This window comes from Phymastichus coffea, unplaced genomic scaffold (assembly GCF_024137745.1).
Source record: "Phymastichus coffea isolate CEN01 unplaced genomic scaffold, Cenicafe_Pcof_1.1 PCOF00026, whole genome shotgun sequence".
Classification (NCBI taxonomy): domain Eukaryota; kingdom Metazoa; phylum Arthropoda; class Insecta; order Hymenoptera; family Eulophidae; genus Phymastichus; species Phymastichus coffea.
Genome location: NW_026706837.1, coordinates 2973404 through 2987739, shown reverse-complemented (window position 1 = coordinate 2987739; position 14336 = coordinate 2973404). Strand labels below are relative to the sequence as shown.

Below are 14336 nucleotides of genomic sequence, written 5' to 3'. Positions count from 1 at the left end.
TACGACTTATCAATATCAATCAAAAGCTCGAGTTCAATTTTTATATACTTTAACCCTTGCTTGACACACTGCGTCCAGAAATCCTAGAACCTTTTTATACCTCAATTTAAAATACATAAATGAGCAACTGGTCTGTAGCAACATTCGCCGATAGTTGAAGAGTTTAACCACCCAAACCCTTAAGGCCATTTAACATAATGCTAGTACCATTAGTTTACTTTTGGTAACTGTCCAAAAATAGATCCGAGTCTTTTGGACCCATGTCTGATAAGTACGTTCGAAAATGATTTTTTTCTAGTTATTTTATATAGTTATTTTACTAGTTATTTTTTATAGAAATATATACCGCTTTAATAGTAACAATTGTTAAATGGAGTGACGATATACGATTTCACGTCATGAGCTGTATAGTTCAAATATACATTTTCTGTATACTTCTTCTGTTTACTTGTTTAAAAAAATGTTCCTATTTAGTTTTTATAAAATAAATAAAAATACAGGAACATTATAAACTTTTCTCCTCTAAAATTGATCGTGTATATTCTGTTCTCTTGTGCTTCGTTTTATGTTACATCGTTTTTGTATTAGTCTCTCTCTCTCTCTCTCTCACACACACACACACTCTTTCGATCGTTTTATTTCTTCTAAAATAAAGCACAGCTGTACGCGCTTGCAAGTTGAGCTTGATAGTCTGTGTTTAGCAATTCACTGATTTACTCGTGTATGTTGTAGTGTCTTCTTTCTAGATCCTCGCAGTAGTAACTTATTTTTTAACTTTATAATATCGGTATTGAGTGAATAGTGAGATAAGAAAAATAGATTATACTGCAAACAATTTTTCAATAAATAACTATTTAAATATGTAACGAGACATACGGCTTATCACCAATTATTTGGGGCGGGGAAGAGAGGCAATAGTGCTCTGAACAATTGAGAGAGGATTAGAAATAAGAGAAAGGGAAATTAGAGCGGTAAAGAACTCGTAAATTCCAAATCGTATTCTATATTTACACAATAACTTAATCTATTGTACAACGAAGCCCGACAATCAGTCAGCTCGTTGCCTGGCGAGATATCACCGCAGCAACGGCGCGGATACCGGCACAAAGGATCGTCGCAATAGTCGCCACGTCTGAGAGAGATGGAGAGAGAGAGAATCTAGAAGAGCACTTGACCTTTATCTGCCGCGGCTCCTCGATGAGCTGCAAGTGGTGGCCACCTTCCTTACAGGCGCATCGTCTTCTTCCCTCGGGCAGCTCTCTCCTCGGCTTCTTGCTCCTCTTGGTCAGCTCTCCTCCGACAACCTCTGCCGTACTCCTCCTCGCATTCGCTTGGCCGATGACGGTCTTAGCTGACTGACTCACTGCTTGCTTCTTAACTGTCGAGTCCTTCTTCTTGACTATAGATAACGTCACTCGACTCTTGCTTCTACCAAACTCGACGCGAAGAATTGTTTGTTGATTGTAAAGAAACTTTCACACCAATCTAATAAGAAGATGGATGTGAAAGAAAGTACTGATTCTTCGCGTTCTTTTAACAAACATCACAGTAATGATAATGTAGACGTGGAAGACGCAAATCTAAGCGAATGGCTTCTTCAGGCACGTGCTTGAGGATGTTGAACACGAAGTTGAAGAACAAAAATGGCTTTGCTTGGAACACAAGAGTTCTTTCTCGACATTCAGGTATGTACGAGCAACTACTCTATAGTAAATGAAACAAAAGAATTTTAGTTCGTTCTATATATTATTTAATCATATTTACATATTAACGTAATATTTTCTTTTTTGTATAGATTGACTTTCTCCTGCAATACAACCACCAGTATCGAGTTCTTAAGTAAATGCTTCAGACGCTAATACTGTCTAAGAAATGTGGAGTTTTTTATTTACCCAAAACATGATTGACATTATTGTCACAAAAACCAATTTGAAATTTGAATGCTCATTGCCGAGAACAAAGTGGAAAATTATTATCGCCATACAGAGTTGGAAATTAGAGTGTATTTGGGAATTTTCTATTATGCGGGTCTGTGAAAATCTGCAAATGTCAACGATAATCGTCCATGGAGTAAGAAAAACGACATAAATTTATCGATGTGTATTTTCACGACAACGCTTCGGATTTCTATTAAGTAGTATACGTTATAATGATAAACGCACAAGAGATAAAAATGACCGCTTTATCAACTTTGGAATGTATTTATTGAAAACTGCAAGAACAATTATAAAGCAAATAGTCAGTATACTGTTGATGAACAACTGTTAGATTATCGAGGGAGCTAGATTATGCACGCACGAACGCACGCACGCGTATATTCAGAGTTTACATGAAGGATACATCGGACCAGTATGACCTAGAAATTATGAGCTTAAATGATGCAGAAACTTCATATATGGTATGTATCAACAATTATCGACATAGATAATCACAATTTCATAAGAAAATCTATATTTTATTCATATTCATTTTTTTAGATCAATACCATACCTTATCTAGGTAAAAAATATGGCCCTAGACCTTCTACCAGATGTGAAAATACTGGAGTATTATTTTAGGCAAGTGATTGCCCCGATTTTCAATACCAATGATCTTTTACCACTGATAACACAGTCCGACACGATTTTTGCACATACGATATGGTTTTGCATACGTGGTTTCCCGAAGAATTTTTGGCGCTGAAACCGAATTCAGCCTCAAAATTTCTCCAGCATGTCAGGATTTTGAGATATCCTAACTTAAAAATGTAAAAATGGCGATTTTTACCTATATTTGATACAAAACCGTAGCACCACCACATTATCTATACACAAAAATCTACAAACGATATCTTAAAGAAACAGCCTAGCCCATTCAAATATCGTAGAAATTGCTCAAATAGCTCATTTTTCTTTGAGATATTGCATTTTAATGTTTTTCGATTTCATGAATATTGTACCACTCAGAACATACGTCGACTTTTGTGCCAAGCAACTTCAATCAACTACTGTTCTACAAGAAAATTAAGATATATACCATAGACAGGCTAACCAACCTTTAGCCTACATTACATCATCTCCACAAACCCTTACGACCCTTAAAAACCACCCTTGCCCACCCCCAAACAGGCTAACCTACCTAAATCTGGGTATAGGAAGTTTAGTCGATTTCTTTTCTATAAGGAACCTAAACTCTCAACCACAGATAGGCTTATCTATTTTCTCCTTCATGTACTCTATCCCCAGATACCCTTAGAACCCTCATAAACCCCCTCTACCAACCCCCAAGCAGGTTAACCCACCTAACCCTTGGTAGAGCGAGTTTAATCAACTGCTTTTCTGTAATAAAACATTCACATTGTCTCTGATATACCCCTCCTCCGGTAAGGGTAGTTTATAAGGGTTTTAAGGGTTTGTGAAGATGAGGTATATCAGGGTTAAAATGGGTTAGCCTATCTGTGGTTGAGATTCTAATTTTCTTATAGATAAGCAGTTGATTAAACTCGTTCTACCCAAGGTACGGTGGGTGAGCCTGCTTGGGGGTTAGTAAGGGTAGTTTATAAGGGTTCTAACGGTTCGTGGGGATGATGTAATTTAGGTTGAAGTTGGGTTAGCGTGTCTATGGTATATATCTTAATTTTCTTGTAGAACAATAATTAATTGAAGTCTCTTGACACAACATTCGACGTCAAAACGTTTAAGGACGTTTCCCTGTTTCTTTTTTCTGCGTGAAGTAACCTATATTACCGACGGTTTCTTGAAACTTGGCAACGTCGCGCTTGAGCACACCATGTAAATAAACAGTGGTATTCGCATATGTTCTCGGTGTTTATTATGAACGAGCAATGAGTGGCCGTAAAAGATATCACTGGAAAGGAAAATATGTATCGAAAAAAGTTTATCAACATATGTTACGTCAATCAGAAAATGGTATTAAAAACAAAGGAAAATTTGTTGCTCCCGAAGCTGCTTCAACTAAAGAAGAGACCAAAACTGAGGAGGCTGACATAACCTCAAATTATCCTGTCCAAGGAGCGCGCGTTGTTGACTTGAAATATATGTCTAAACAGATGTACTGTGATGGATGCAATCAAAGATTATTTACTCAAAATATTGTTGATGAAACGATTCATGGTCTTGGTTCATATTTTTACTGCAAGTGTAGCAGGTGTCCCGAAATTACCAAAGTCCGCAGCGGACCTATGACAAACATTCTTGGTAGCAGCAAGAAAGTTTTTGAAATCAATGCAAAGTTGCCTATAGGTACACACAAGTATTATTTTTCAGTTTATTTAATGATAGTGTACGTTCAATAAGTAATTAATAAATAATATTACTATTTACAGGAGCAATGCGTGCAGGTATTGGACATCGTCAAGTCGATACCTTTCTAAGTACTTTTGAAATACCTCTTTTATCAGAAAATGCCTACAAAAACCAAGAGAGATTAGTGGGTCCATTTCTTGAAGATGTGGAGAAAACGAGCTGCCAGTATGCCATTGAATTAGAACGAGCATTAACACTTGAAAATTTAGACAAACTTAAAGCCATGTTGTAAGTTTTCTCACACAACAATCCTAAACAAAACATTCTTCAAATTTACTGTTTAACACACGTGTTTCTAATGATTTTTAAATCAGGTTTCAATTGATGACGCTATATATAAGTATAATCATGTAGAAAATTAGATTTTTTAACTTATTTTAGTCTAAAAATATTTTGAATGAAATTTTAGTTTATTACTATTTTAATCAGTAGGTTAAGCATTATTTTTTATCTATACTTGTAATCATGCAAATAATAAGATTTTTTATATTATATTTTAAGTTAGATAATCGTTTTAAGTAGAAAGTAATCAATTGAAAAATGTATTTTTTTTGTAAAAAATATACATATAAATATATACACATTTATACACTAATACAATATTTGTTATTATTAATATATTCTCTCAAAAAAGTCATGAACTTGTAAGTATAAAAAATAACATGTCACTCTCTTTTCCTTTCCATACAGACCTCCTGATACTCCAGATGATTTCTTAGTTTATACCAAAATAATAAATGGTGAAGAGGTCGAATTTGTAAGACTGTTTGTTTCTTTTGATTTTGGCTGGAGCCAGCGTTCTAACGGGTATAATTATGACAGTTTGAATGGGTATGGATGTCTGATAGGAATGCTTAGTGGTATGGTTTTGGATTACGTATCATTCAATAGGAAATGTCGTCAGTGTGACAGCAATGAAAAAAATGGTACTGATAAAGAGCATGATTGTCTATGGAAGCGGAGGGTGCTCGCAAGCTTGTCATTGAAAGTAAACTTTTACAAGCTGCCAATGTTGAGATTGGCGTTTTTACCGCAGACAATGACAGCAGCAGTTTTAGTACTGTACAAAAGGAAGCTACTCACATGATTATTAGGCAGTCAGATATGAACCATAGTACAAAAGGAGTTAAGAACGCTCTTTTTAATATTAATTCAAAAGTAAACCAAGATCCAGATCGAGAACTTCAACAGGATACTATAAATTCTCTGAAGAGATATTTTAGTTATGCAGTAAAGCAAAATGTTGGCGATTTAGAGAAAATGAGAGCTGCAATTCAAAATATTCCAGACCATACTTTTGATCGCCACGATAACTGTGGATCTTGGTGTAAAGCCAAAGAAGACACAGAAAATTATGTAGGGTTACAAATGAAAAATGCAGTATTATATGAACAGCTGAAAGTATTATTTGATAAGCTAGCTGCAAATGCTACAAAATTTTTAATGGCGGCTTCTTCACAAGCTAACGAGAGCTTAAATAATTCAATGTGTAGCAAAGCTCCTAAAAGAATATGTTACAGCACGAGCGAATCGTGCGACTACAGATTTGCTTGTACAGTTGTTCAAAAAAATTATGGGGAAGCTTACATAAATAGTATTTTTCATGCTTTAGGGTTGGAAACGACAGAACGACTTGCAGAGCGCATCCAACGTACAAACAACTGTGCTTCAAAACGTAAGGCTAGAGAATCAAGTATTGATGGAAAAAAGAAACGCATAATGCGTACACAGTTGCGTTCTCAATTAAAATATCGCACTGATAAAAAAGAAGAAACATCAAATAGTAGTGATATGTCTCTTTTTGATATCACTAATTCTACAACTCCACAAGGTTGCACAAATAATGAAAACTTAGTTCAAGAAAATGCCAATGAAAAGTCGAATGAATCAGATAGCTCCAATATTATTAATAGCAATGATACGAAAATAGTTTTTTTTTATTTGGAAACTGCAGGATTCGATATGTTCAAAGATGACGTACTACAAATCTGCTTAAAATGTGATGAACAATCATACAGTTCTTATATCACACCAACGCGACCAATTAATCCGAAATCATCGGAAGTTCATAAACTGACACGGATTAATAAAAACTTATATAAAAATGGCGAGCAAGTTGTAACAAACACCAAAGCATTTGTTGTATCTAGTGTATTAGAATTCTTAAAAAGCTTAGGTAAAAAATGTATTTTAGTTGCTCACAACTGTGATTTTGATTCTAAGCGATTAATTATTTTGGTGAAAAGTTGTGGTTTATTGAAAGATTTTTAAAGTATTATTGTAGGATTCACTGACACTCTGCCATTATTCAGAAAAAAGATCATCGATGTAGATAATCACAAATTAACAACATTAGCAGCATGCAAATTGAATGTTTCTTGCTCAGAAGCTCATGATGCTATGTTTGATGTCCATATTTTAGAAAAACTAGCGAACAATTTTCTAAACGTGAGTGATTTACTAGCAATAAATGGAACATTTGATAGTATCTGCATCTATCTCGATAAAAAAGAGCGTAGTCGAAGTAACATAAATTCCTTTATACCTTTGAAAGATGATATTTCAAAAACAATGATCCAAAGATTATCCGAAGAAAATTTTACTTATCAAGATTTAATTGATGCATATATAAAAAATAAAGAATTTGCTACAGAGCTTTTGCAAGGCAAAGTAAATGGAAAGGCAACAATAATAAAAAAAAAGGAAATTCTAGACGCTATTCTCGAACATTTGGAAACATTTATCATGATTATCGTGGAGGATGCTGATGATGTGATATTGTAATTTACGTGATTCTCAACGTGATATTAGATTTGTAAGTTATTTATTTAAAATATCAAAGCGTTAAACGTATTTGTTCAAATATACGAGATATATTGTAAGTTTTATGAATAAAAATTCTATATTTCTTATGGACAATTTATATATTTTTTTTATTTTTATGAAATTATTCGGAATGGCTATATGTATAATTTATATTGATACATAATTCACGTAATAATTATTTATGGTATGCAGCGCAATGTAAAATCATCTGTAATTTCCGTGCGAACTGAGTATTCAAATGCATTTGAAAAATGCCGCTGATGGGTGCGCGTGCGCATGACCGCTTTCATAACCACTATATGATGCGGTGTTGCCATGTTTATTTATCATGCATTATTTTGCTATTATTTTATTTAATATCTTAATGAAAAGCCTTATAACATGGGTCAAAACTTTGAGAGTTGCATCATAAAAAAATCTTTTTGTTTATAATCAAAAAACTGTCTGCATGTGTTATTTGTAACAGGTCCAATTAACCGTTTCATTGTGAAGTATCTTCTGTGTTAGACGTCGAATTGTTTTTCGAACGAAGTTATTTCTCTACAATGTCTTTAAGCTAATCCGGAAACAGTAGACTTGGCAGTAGAAGGGAGAAGCTTTATGAACGTTACATAACATTGTCTTAATGTTTATTTTTTCTTCTGTACATTTGAAAGTATATCTATTTTTTTAAATATTTTTAAAAGGTATAGGTGAAAGTCTTCAACAGACCATAGTATGGCATTGTTTTTAAGATCATCGAAATAGTCTCAAACCTAATGTATATTAGGTTAGACGTTGAGTCAGCAAGACAACCAAATGCTTCTAAGTTGAATCAGAATGGGACTTGTTCTGATTCTAGAAAATCTTTCTTCAGATGCCGTATTTCTTATGCTATCAATCTTTTAGTTTTTAGTCTCTTCTTCATTATTTCTTTCCTTATTTTATTCATTATTTTGCAGATAAATGAAGGTGTTCTTATTTTTCGTCAAATTAGTTTACTTCATGAATTTGTGACTGCAGATATTTTTTATCAATTCACGTGTTCTTGGATGACTTTTTAACGTAGTTGACAACTGCCTTATCAAAATTGAATTAAAGATATTTCATTGTCCACAAAATTATTGTAAATTCATCATTGAAAATCATGCCTGTTATGTATGTAGTTTAGACTACTTTCTGGTTAGACTTAAAACCAATTATCAAAGAAGCTCATTGGTATTTGCCTGACACTTTTATTTTGCTTTTGGTGTCCTTGACGAAATCCACTACATAGGTTATTTGAGGACAAAAATAGTAGATTATAACTCAAGGCCTCGAAGGTATTGGTAAGTCCATAACGCAAGCGAATCGACACTCAATGCGAAGCCTCGACATCATATAAATTAACATCCGAAGCGATGTCTACGTTTACACACGCTATGAACTTGATAATATCGAGGCCATGGGTCATATATTATTTCTTTGCCCAGTGAGACCGAAATCAGCATGTTATAACCTAGCCACAGCCGGGAAACAAATTTTTTTAAACACATATGTTTTTACTCTATTGCAGCGGTGTATTCTTCTACCAGTGCAATCCTCAGTAGACGATAAAACCAAACACTTTGAAGTATTAGATTTAGTTAGAAACAATCATTAGAAACTACACTATAGTTTATCGATATCACATGGGTATGCTTGTCTCTAGTGTGCAATAGAGTGCGATCTGTTCACGTAGAAATCCTATATAGCTGGATCAATTCCATGACTCGAAATAAGTTGTCTGCGCTCCAGTCATGACCTTCCAACATTTGACATCAGTCGTGAGTGATGCGCAAGTTATCAAAGCATTCGGTGCTCATTGCCAGACGTGGTTCTTAAATAACCATTTACTGTCCAGCCATACTCTCAGGTATTTGATTTGCTTCTTTAGTGGTATCACTTCGGCGTTTATCCCAAAGCGTAGCATCTTATACTTCCTTCGTCGTGTAACCATAATCGCCTTGCATTTTCGCACTGTCAACTGCAAAAATCTGCTGGACAGCAACTTGGTGATCAGTTCCAGTCTTGTTTGCGAGTACTTCTGCTTTTTACGCAGCTTCTCTGCCACTACCACTAGGGCTAAGGCCTCTGCAAGTCCAACGAATGAACATTCATTCCAAGTTTCAATCTCAATAATCCATCGTAGATGCAAACTCACAGGAAAGATCCTTTTATTGAACCTTGCGGTACTCCCGTGATAGTTCAACCTTTATGATCCTGAGATCCTGAGGATATCCGTTGTTTGTGTATGCGTGCGTGCGTGCGTGCGTGCGGGTGTGCGCATAACCTAGACACCGTCCTTATGCGATATTAAATTCGTTTCAAACGTCAGGTAGGTGGATGTTCGTTTCGAGTTGTACACTATGCTTCATTGTTATAATTTAAGAGGATGTCGATGTATGTAAACTCGAATAATTTGGAGTTTTCATTAAATATAATAACTACACATTATTCTTTATATTATTCATGAGAATGAATGACTACTGTAATTGACTAAAAGTGAATATAAAATAGGCATAAATGATTACAAGTTAAGAAGCATAAAGATCCTACCTATTAATATGTATCATAGAATAAGTTATTCTTGATTAATATACATTGTTCTTTATAATAATGTTTGTTATCCACCCTGTGTATTAATGTCTGGAATGGTGGATGACTAAAATGTACATTATCAACATATAATGATTTATACAATGAGCAAGTTTCAATCCATTACCCTCTATTTAATTATTTGATACACAGCCATAGTCTAATTAGTCAGGATTTCTTCTGAACCTTGTGCAATGTTGATAATTTAGTTTTGTCATTCATCATAAGTCGACATTCATTCATTCTGTAATATTAAATAACCAAACAGCAGATCATAATTGCATGTATATAGTGGCTGTCTGTCAAATTTAATTTTTGGCTTTAACATATTAGCTTTAATGATTTACAAAAGATAATACAAATATTTACTATTTATTCATAAATTTAATAAGTTACAAATTTTTTAAACTGAAAATAGTACAATAGCCTCTTCATTTAATAAATATTTATAATAAAATGTATAAATATACTACATATAGATAAACTTGCATAATTTAAAAACCTGTATAAATCACATTTTCTCACTGCCCTTTAAGCTTTAAATAATGGAGGTTCAACTTCAATTCATAGTTACATCATCCTATTGCCACTCAAAGGGTCAAGGCAATAAATATGTTTTTTTTTCTCTATACTTTGCTATGGATTCTAAAATATTTGAACAAACAATTACAAAAGAATGTATGGAAAATAAAAAAAAATAATTTTTAATATTACTAAAAATTTTTAAAGTAGCTGAAGTATTTTTAAGTCGACATTCTATATTACTTTGATATAATTATTACCTAATATAATCAATATATATCTTTAATGGATTAATTAACCTTTGAACAGCTTAAATATTTTAATATGACTTATTATACTTTATGTACCTGTTTTTATATGGGATATAAATATTGGATTTAGACATTCTATTTGTATTTACTAAGGCTGTTAAGAATTCATGGTAGTAATATTAATTTTTTAATTAAAAACCAAACTTAATCATCATAACGCTCTTGCAATGTTAACATGTGTTATGAATAACTGCCAAAATTAAGAGAATGTTTGGAAATCATGATAATTTTTTTCAAAATAAGTTTGAAATATATGAAATAATCATATATGAAAATAATATATGAAAATCATATATGAAAAGTCAAAACAAATATATAACATACAAGCACCTAATCTTGCAAAAGTAAAAAATATTATAATCATAACTTTAAGACACTCATTATAAAATAACAAGTAATTTATGAAGTTTAAATACTCAAATAGAATTAATACATGTTATAGGATAATGTTAATAAGTCATATAATAACGTCAAATATATAAGTGTTCTATAATAATGTCAAATATACAAATATAAGTTTCTGAATGTTGTCTTCTACGATACGACTCCTAACAAATTTAAAAAGGACTATATTCAACTTTATGACAATTAAACCAAAATTTCATGCTACTAGGTATTTGGTATAAAAAAACTAAGTTTTCAATGTTAATTCTGACTACATTCTGAATTTCTAGAATTCTGTTTAGGATTATAATAGTCGTTATTTCACATTGTGAAATATGGGATTTATATTAAAATTGTATCTTCTCATTTATGAAACCAAAAAAAGGAGTATTTATAGGTTAATACTGTAAGTAAAATTGTGATGAATTTCTTATTTTACCATTTTATGATAAAATGTAATTTAGAAATGACAATCAGTGTTATTAAAATTTGTTCACAAGATCCCAAGCTGTCCAAAAGTATGAAGCATCATGACATAAATTAAAACAATTATATTTATCTGTTTAGAATCTATTTTATGATATATTTTTCAAATAAAAAATTAATGTAAATATAAATTATAGATAATTATTCATTTAATTTGACTATTTCTAAATTTACAATTGTAAAATAATTAAAAGATTGACTCTTTTCATGAAAACTTTAACTATAATTTATTTCATGAATGAAACTTATAAAATTTAAAAATTTTATAATAAGATTTGATGAAATTGGTAAGTTATAAATCAATAAATAAAATTACTTTAAATGTACATACAAATTATGCTAGATGCAAACTTATTGGAATAAAAAAATTACAATGTTTAGAGCATATAGTCATAAAGGTATTTCTCACTAGCAATACTTAACATAAAACTGTAGCAGGTATATATATCACTTTTGAAAAATATAGTATTAGAAATAGTAATAAAAAAAATAGTAATTTTTTTTCGTAAAATAGTAACTATTTGGTATAAAAAGTAATTATTTATTATTATAAAACTATTGACTTAAAAGAAGTAACATTCTCGTAACTGTTTATATAAAAAGATACTTTAAAGGAAAAGCATATTTTTCAGTTGTTTTTTAATTATGAAATAATTAAGTCTTACATTGCATCTCACTTCGTCATTCATAATTTATAATGTACGAGTAAAAGAAGCTATTCTAAGAATAGAATAATATTACATTAAAAGTATTTTTTCATTAAAGTTCTCTAACTGACGCCATGAAGCGACTACTCTGCGATTTCGCACTTGTTTACAATAAATAAATAAATAATGAAATGCAATAATACCATAAAAAAGTCTTCATACTTGAATAGGTACACTTACTTATAGATTCTTAGGAATTTCGTATACTTTTATGTATATAAATCCTATTCTTCAAGATTATTTTACTTACAAATTTTCTTGGATTAAAATCAGAAAGAAATGGTGGGCGCCGCAAGCAAAAGAATGAGGAACATGACTGGAAAGGAAGGTCTCAAAAGTTGTCATCCAAAAATATAAAATTCAAAGTACTTAAAAAATTACTCAAGAAATAATATTCTAAATATGATAATTAATAGCAAACAAACAATTTGATTTGTTCCTACGCCACTATTCGAATTGTAACCCTGACAAATAACGAAAATCAGTATCAGTCTTAGCGACAGCTCCGTTGTTTTGGAAACCATAAACAAAAATTATGAAACAAAAAATTATCAGCTGGATGAGTTTCAAATGCTTTTAACGATTACCAGTATGAAAAGTTTACTTTTATATAATATAATCTAATGATTAATGATAAGTTAAATGAAAGTACAGATGTCGCAGATTCCACGTTTTCAACTAATATCTAGAATTAAAAAATCAGTAATTTAAATTTATTTATACTAATGCAATACTCGTAATTTTAGTATTAAACTGCTATAATTTTTTTTTAATATACTTGAAAATCCACGAAAATAATTAATAATTATTTCTTCGATATTTAATTTAAATGTTGCTGTAATTAACATAAAACAATATTTATACATAGTTTTAAAAAACTGCTCCAGAGTTGTTTCCTACAATAAACTAATTGCTCTATTAATAAAAATTGTTCATAAAATGTTATGAACAATTATTATATTTATTATTATACATCATTTGCGCATGCGTCCTGACAGGTACCTCGTGCATAACGCATCATAAATTTAAATATAGTTACAAGAATTTGATGTTATTTCATAAAAGGGATGAATAATTTGTCGCAAATTTTCATAAAGAATGTAATGTAATAGGGAAAAACCCATTAAATACACAATATATAATAAACGAATTTGAATAATATTTTATCATACATTTTCTTTTGTTACAATTATCTAAACAATATATGGATCGAGAAATATTAAATCATCTCAACAATAATTTTGTATAAATCAAAAATTAAACTTGTAAAATGGCTCAATCAGTAGCTTTCGATTTTCTGGTTTGATAAAAATAGTTGATCCCTAAATAAATTGTTTATTTACGAACTAACAATAATGTTCATCTATGCGGGCATCTCATCATTTAATTTCTGAAATTATTTTTTTAACAGTAGTAAAGAATTTTTAGAATACGAAGTTTGTCCGGAAAGTATCTGGCCTACCTTCATATTTACGTGCCAGCGTTATTCTTTATCATCTGGTGGGTGGCATCCTTCAAAGTAATCCCCACTTGATTGAATAACACGGTTCCATCGATGTTTCCACTTTTCAAAACAGTCCTGGAATTCACTTTTAGGGATAGCCTTAAATACACTCGTCGCATTGTATTCAACCGTTGTTTTGTCATCGAATCGGTGTCCTTTGAGTGGTTTTTTTAGTTTTGGAAACAGCCAAAAGTCACAAGGAGCTATGTCGGAACTGTATGGAGGTTGTCGAAGCAATGCGATATTGTGTTCGCTCAAAAACTGCTGCACAAGATTGGATGAATGCGCTGGCACATTATCGTGATGGAGAAGCCAGTCACCACTTTCCCAAAAGTGCGGCCGTTTTCTTCTTACTGCATCACGCAAACGTTTCAAAATTTGAACGTAGTATTCTTTATTGATTGTTTGACCTGTTGGTGCATATTCGTGATGTACAATCAATCAAAAAAAACAATCAACATTGACTTAACATTGCTCCGACTTTAACGTGCTTTTTTTAGTCTTGGCGATTCAGAATGCTACCACTGTGAAGATTGTTGTTTTGTTTCAGGATCATAACCATAAACCCATGATTCATCTCCTGTAATAACTTTTCTAAGCACATTATCATCATTATTGACCATTTCCAGATTGTCCAGAGCGATTTCTAAGTGAATGTTCTTCTGCTCTGCTGTGAGCAATTTTGGGATGAATTTCG

General features: G+C 31.8%; 1 protein-coding gene across 3 annotated transcripts in view; it reads right to left on the bottom strand.

Moving 5' to 3' along the window:
• Window positions 1–12457, bottom strand: part of LOC131675578 (RNA-binding protein 1-like) — a 304658-nt gene extending 292201 nt beyond the window's left edge. The window contains exon 1 of one of the 3 annotated variants that reach the window (XM_058954608.1): window positions 12316–12457. The gene's annotated coding sequence lies outside the window, so the exon portion shown is untranslated. Of the gene's footprint in view, window positions 1–12093; window positions 12230–12278 lie in introns of those variants that run through there. The other 2 variants (XM_058954609.1, XM_058954611.1) reach the window with 2 other exon arrangements.
• Between the last annotated feature and the right edge of the window lie 1879 nt (window positions 12458–14336).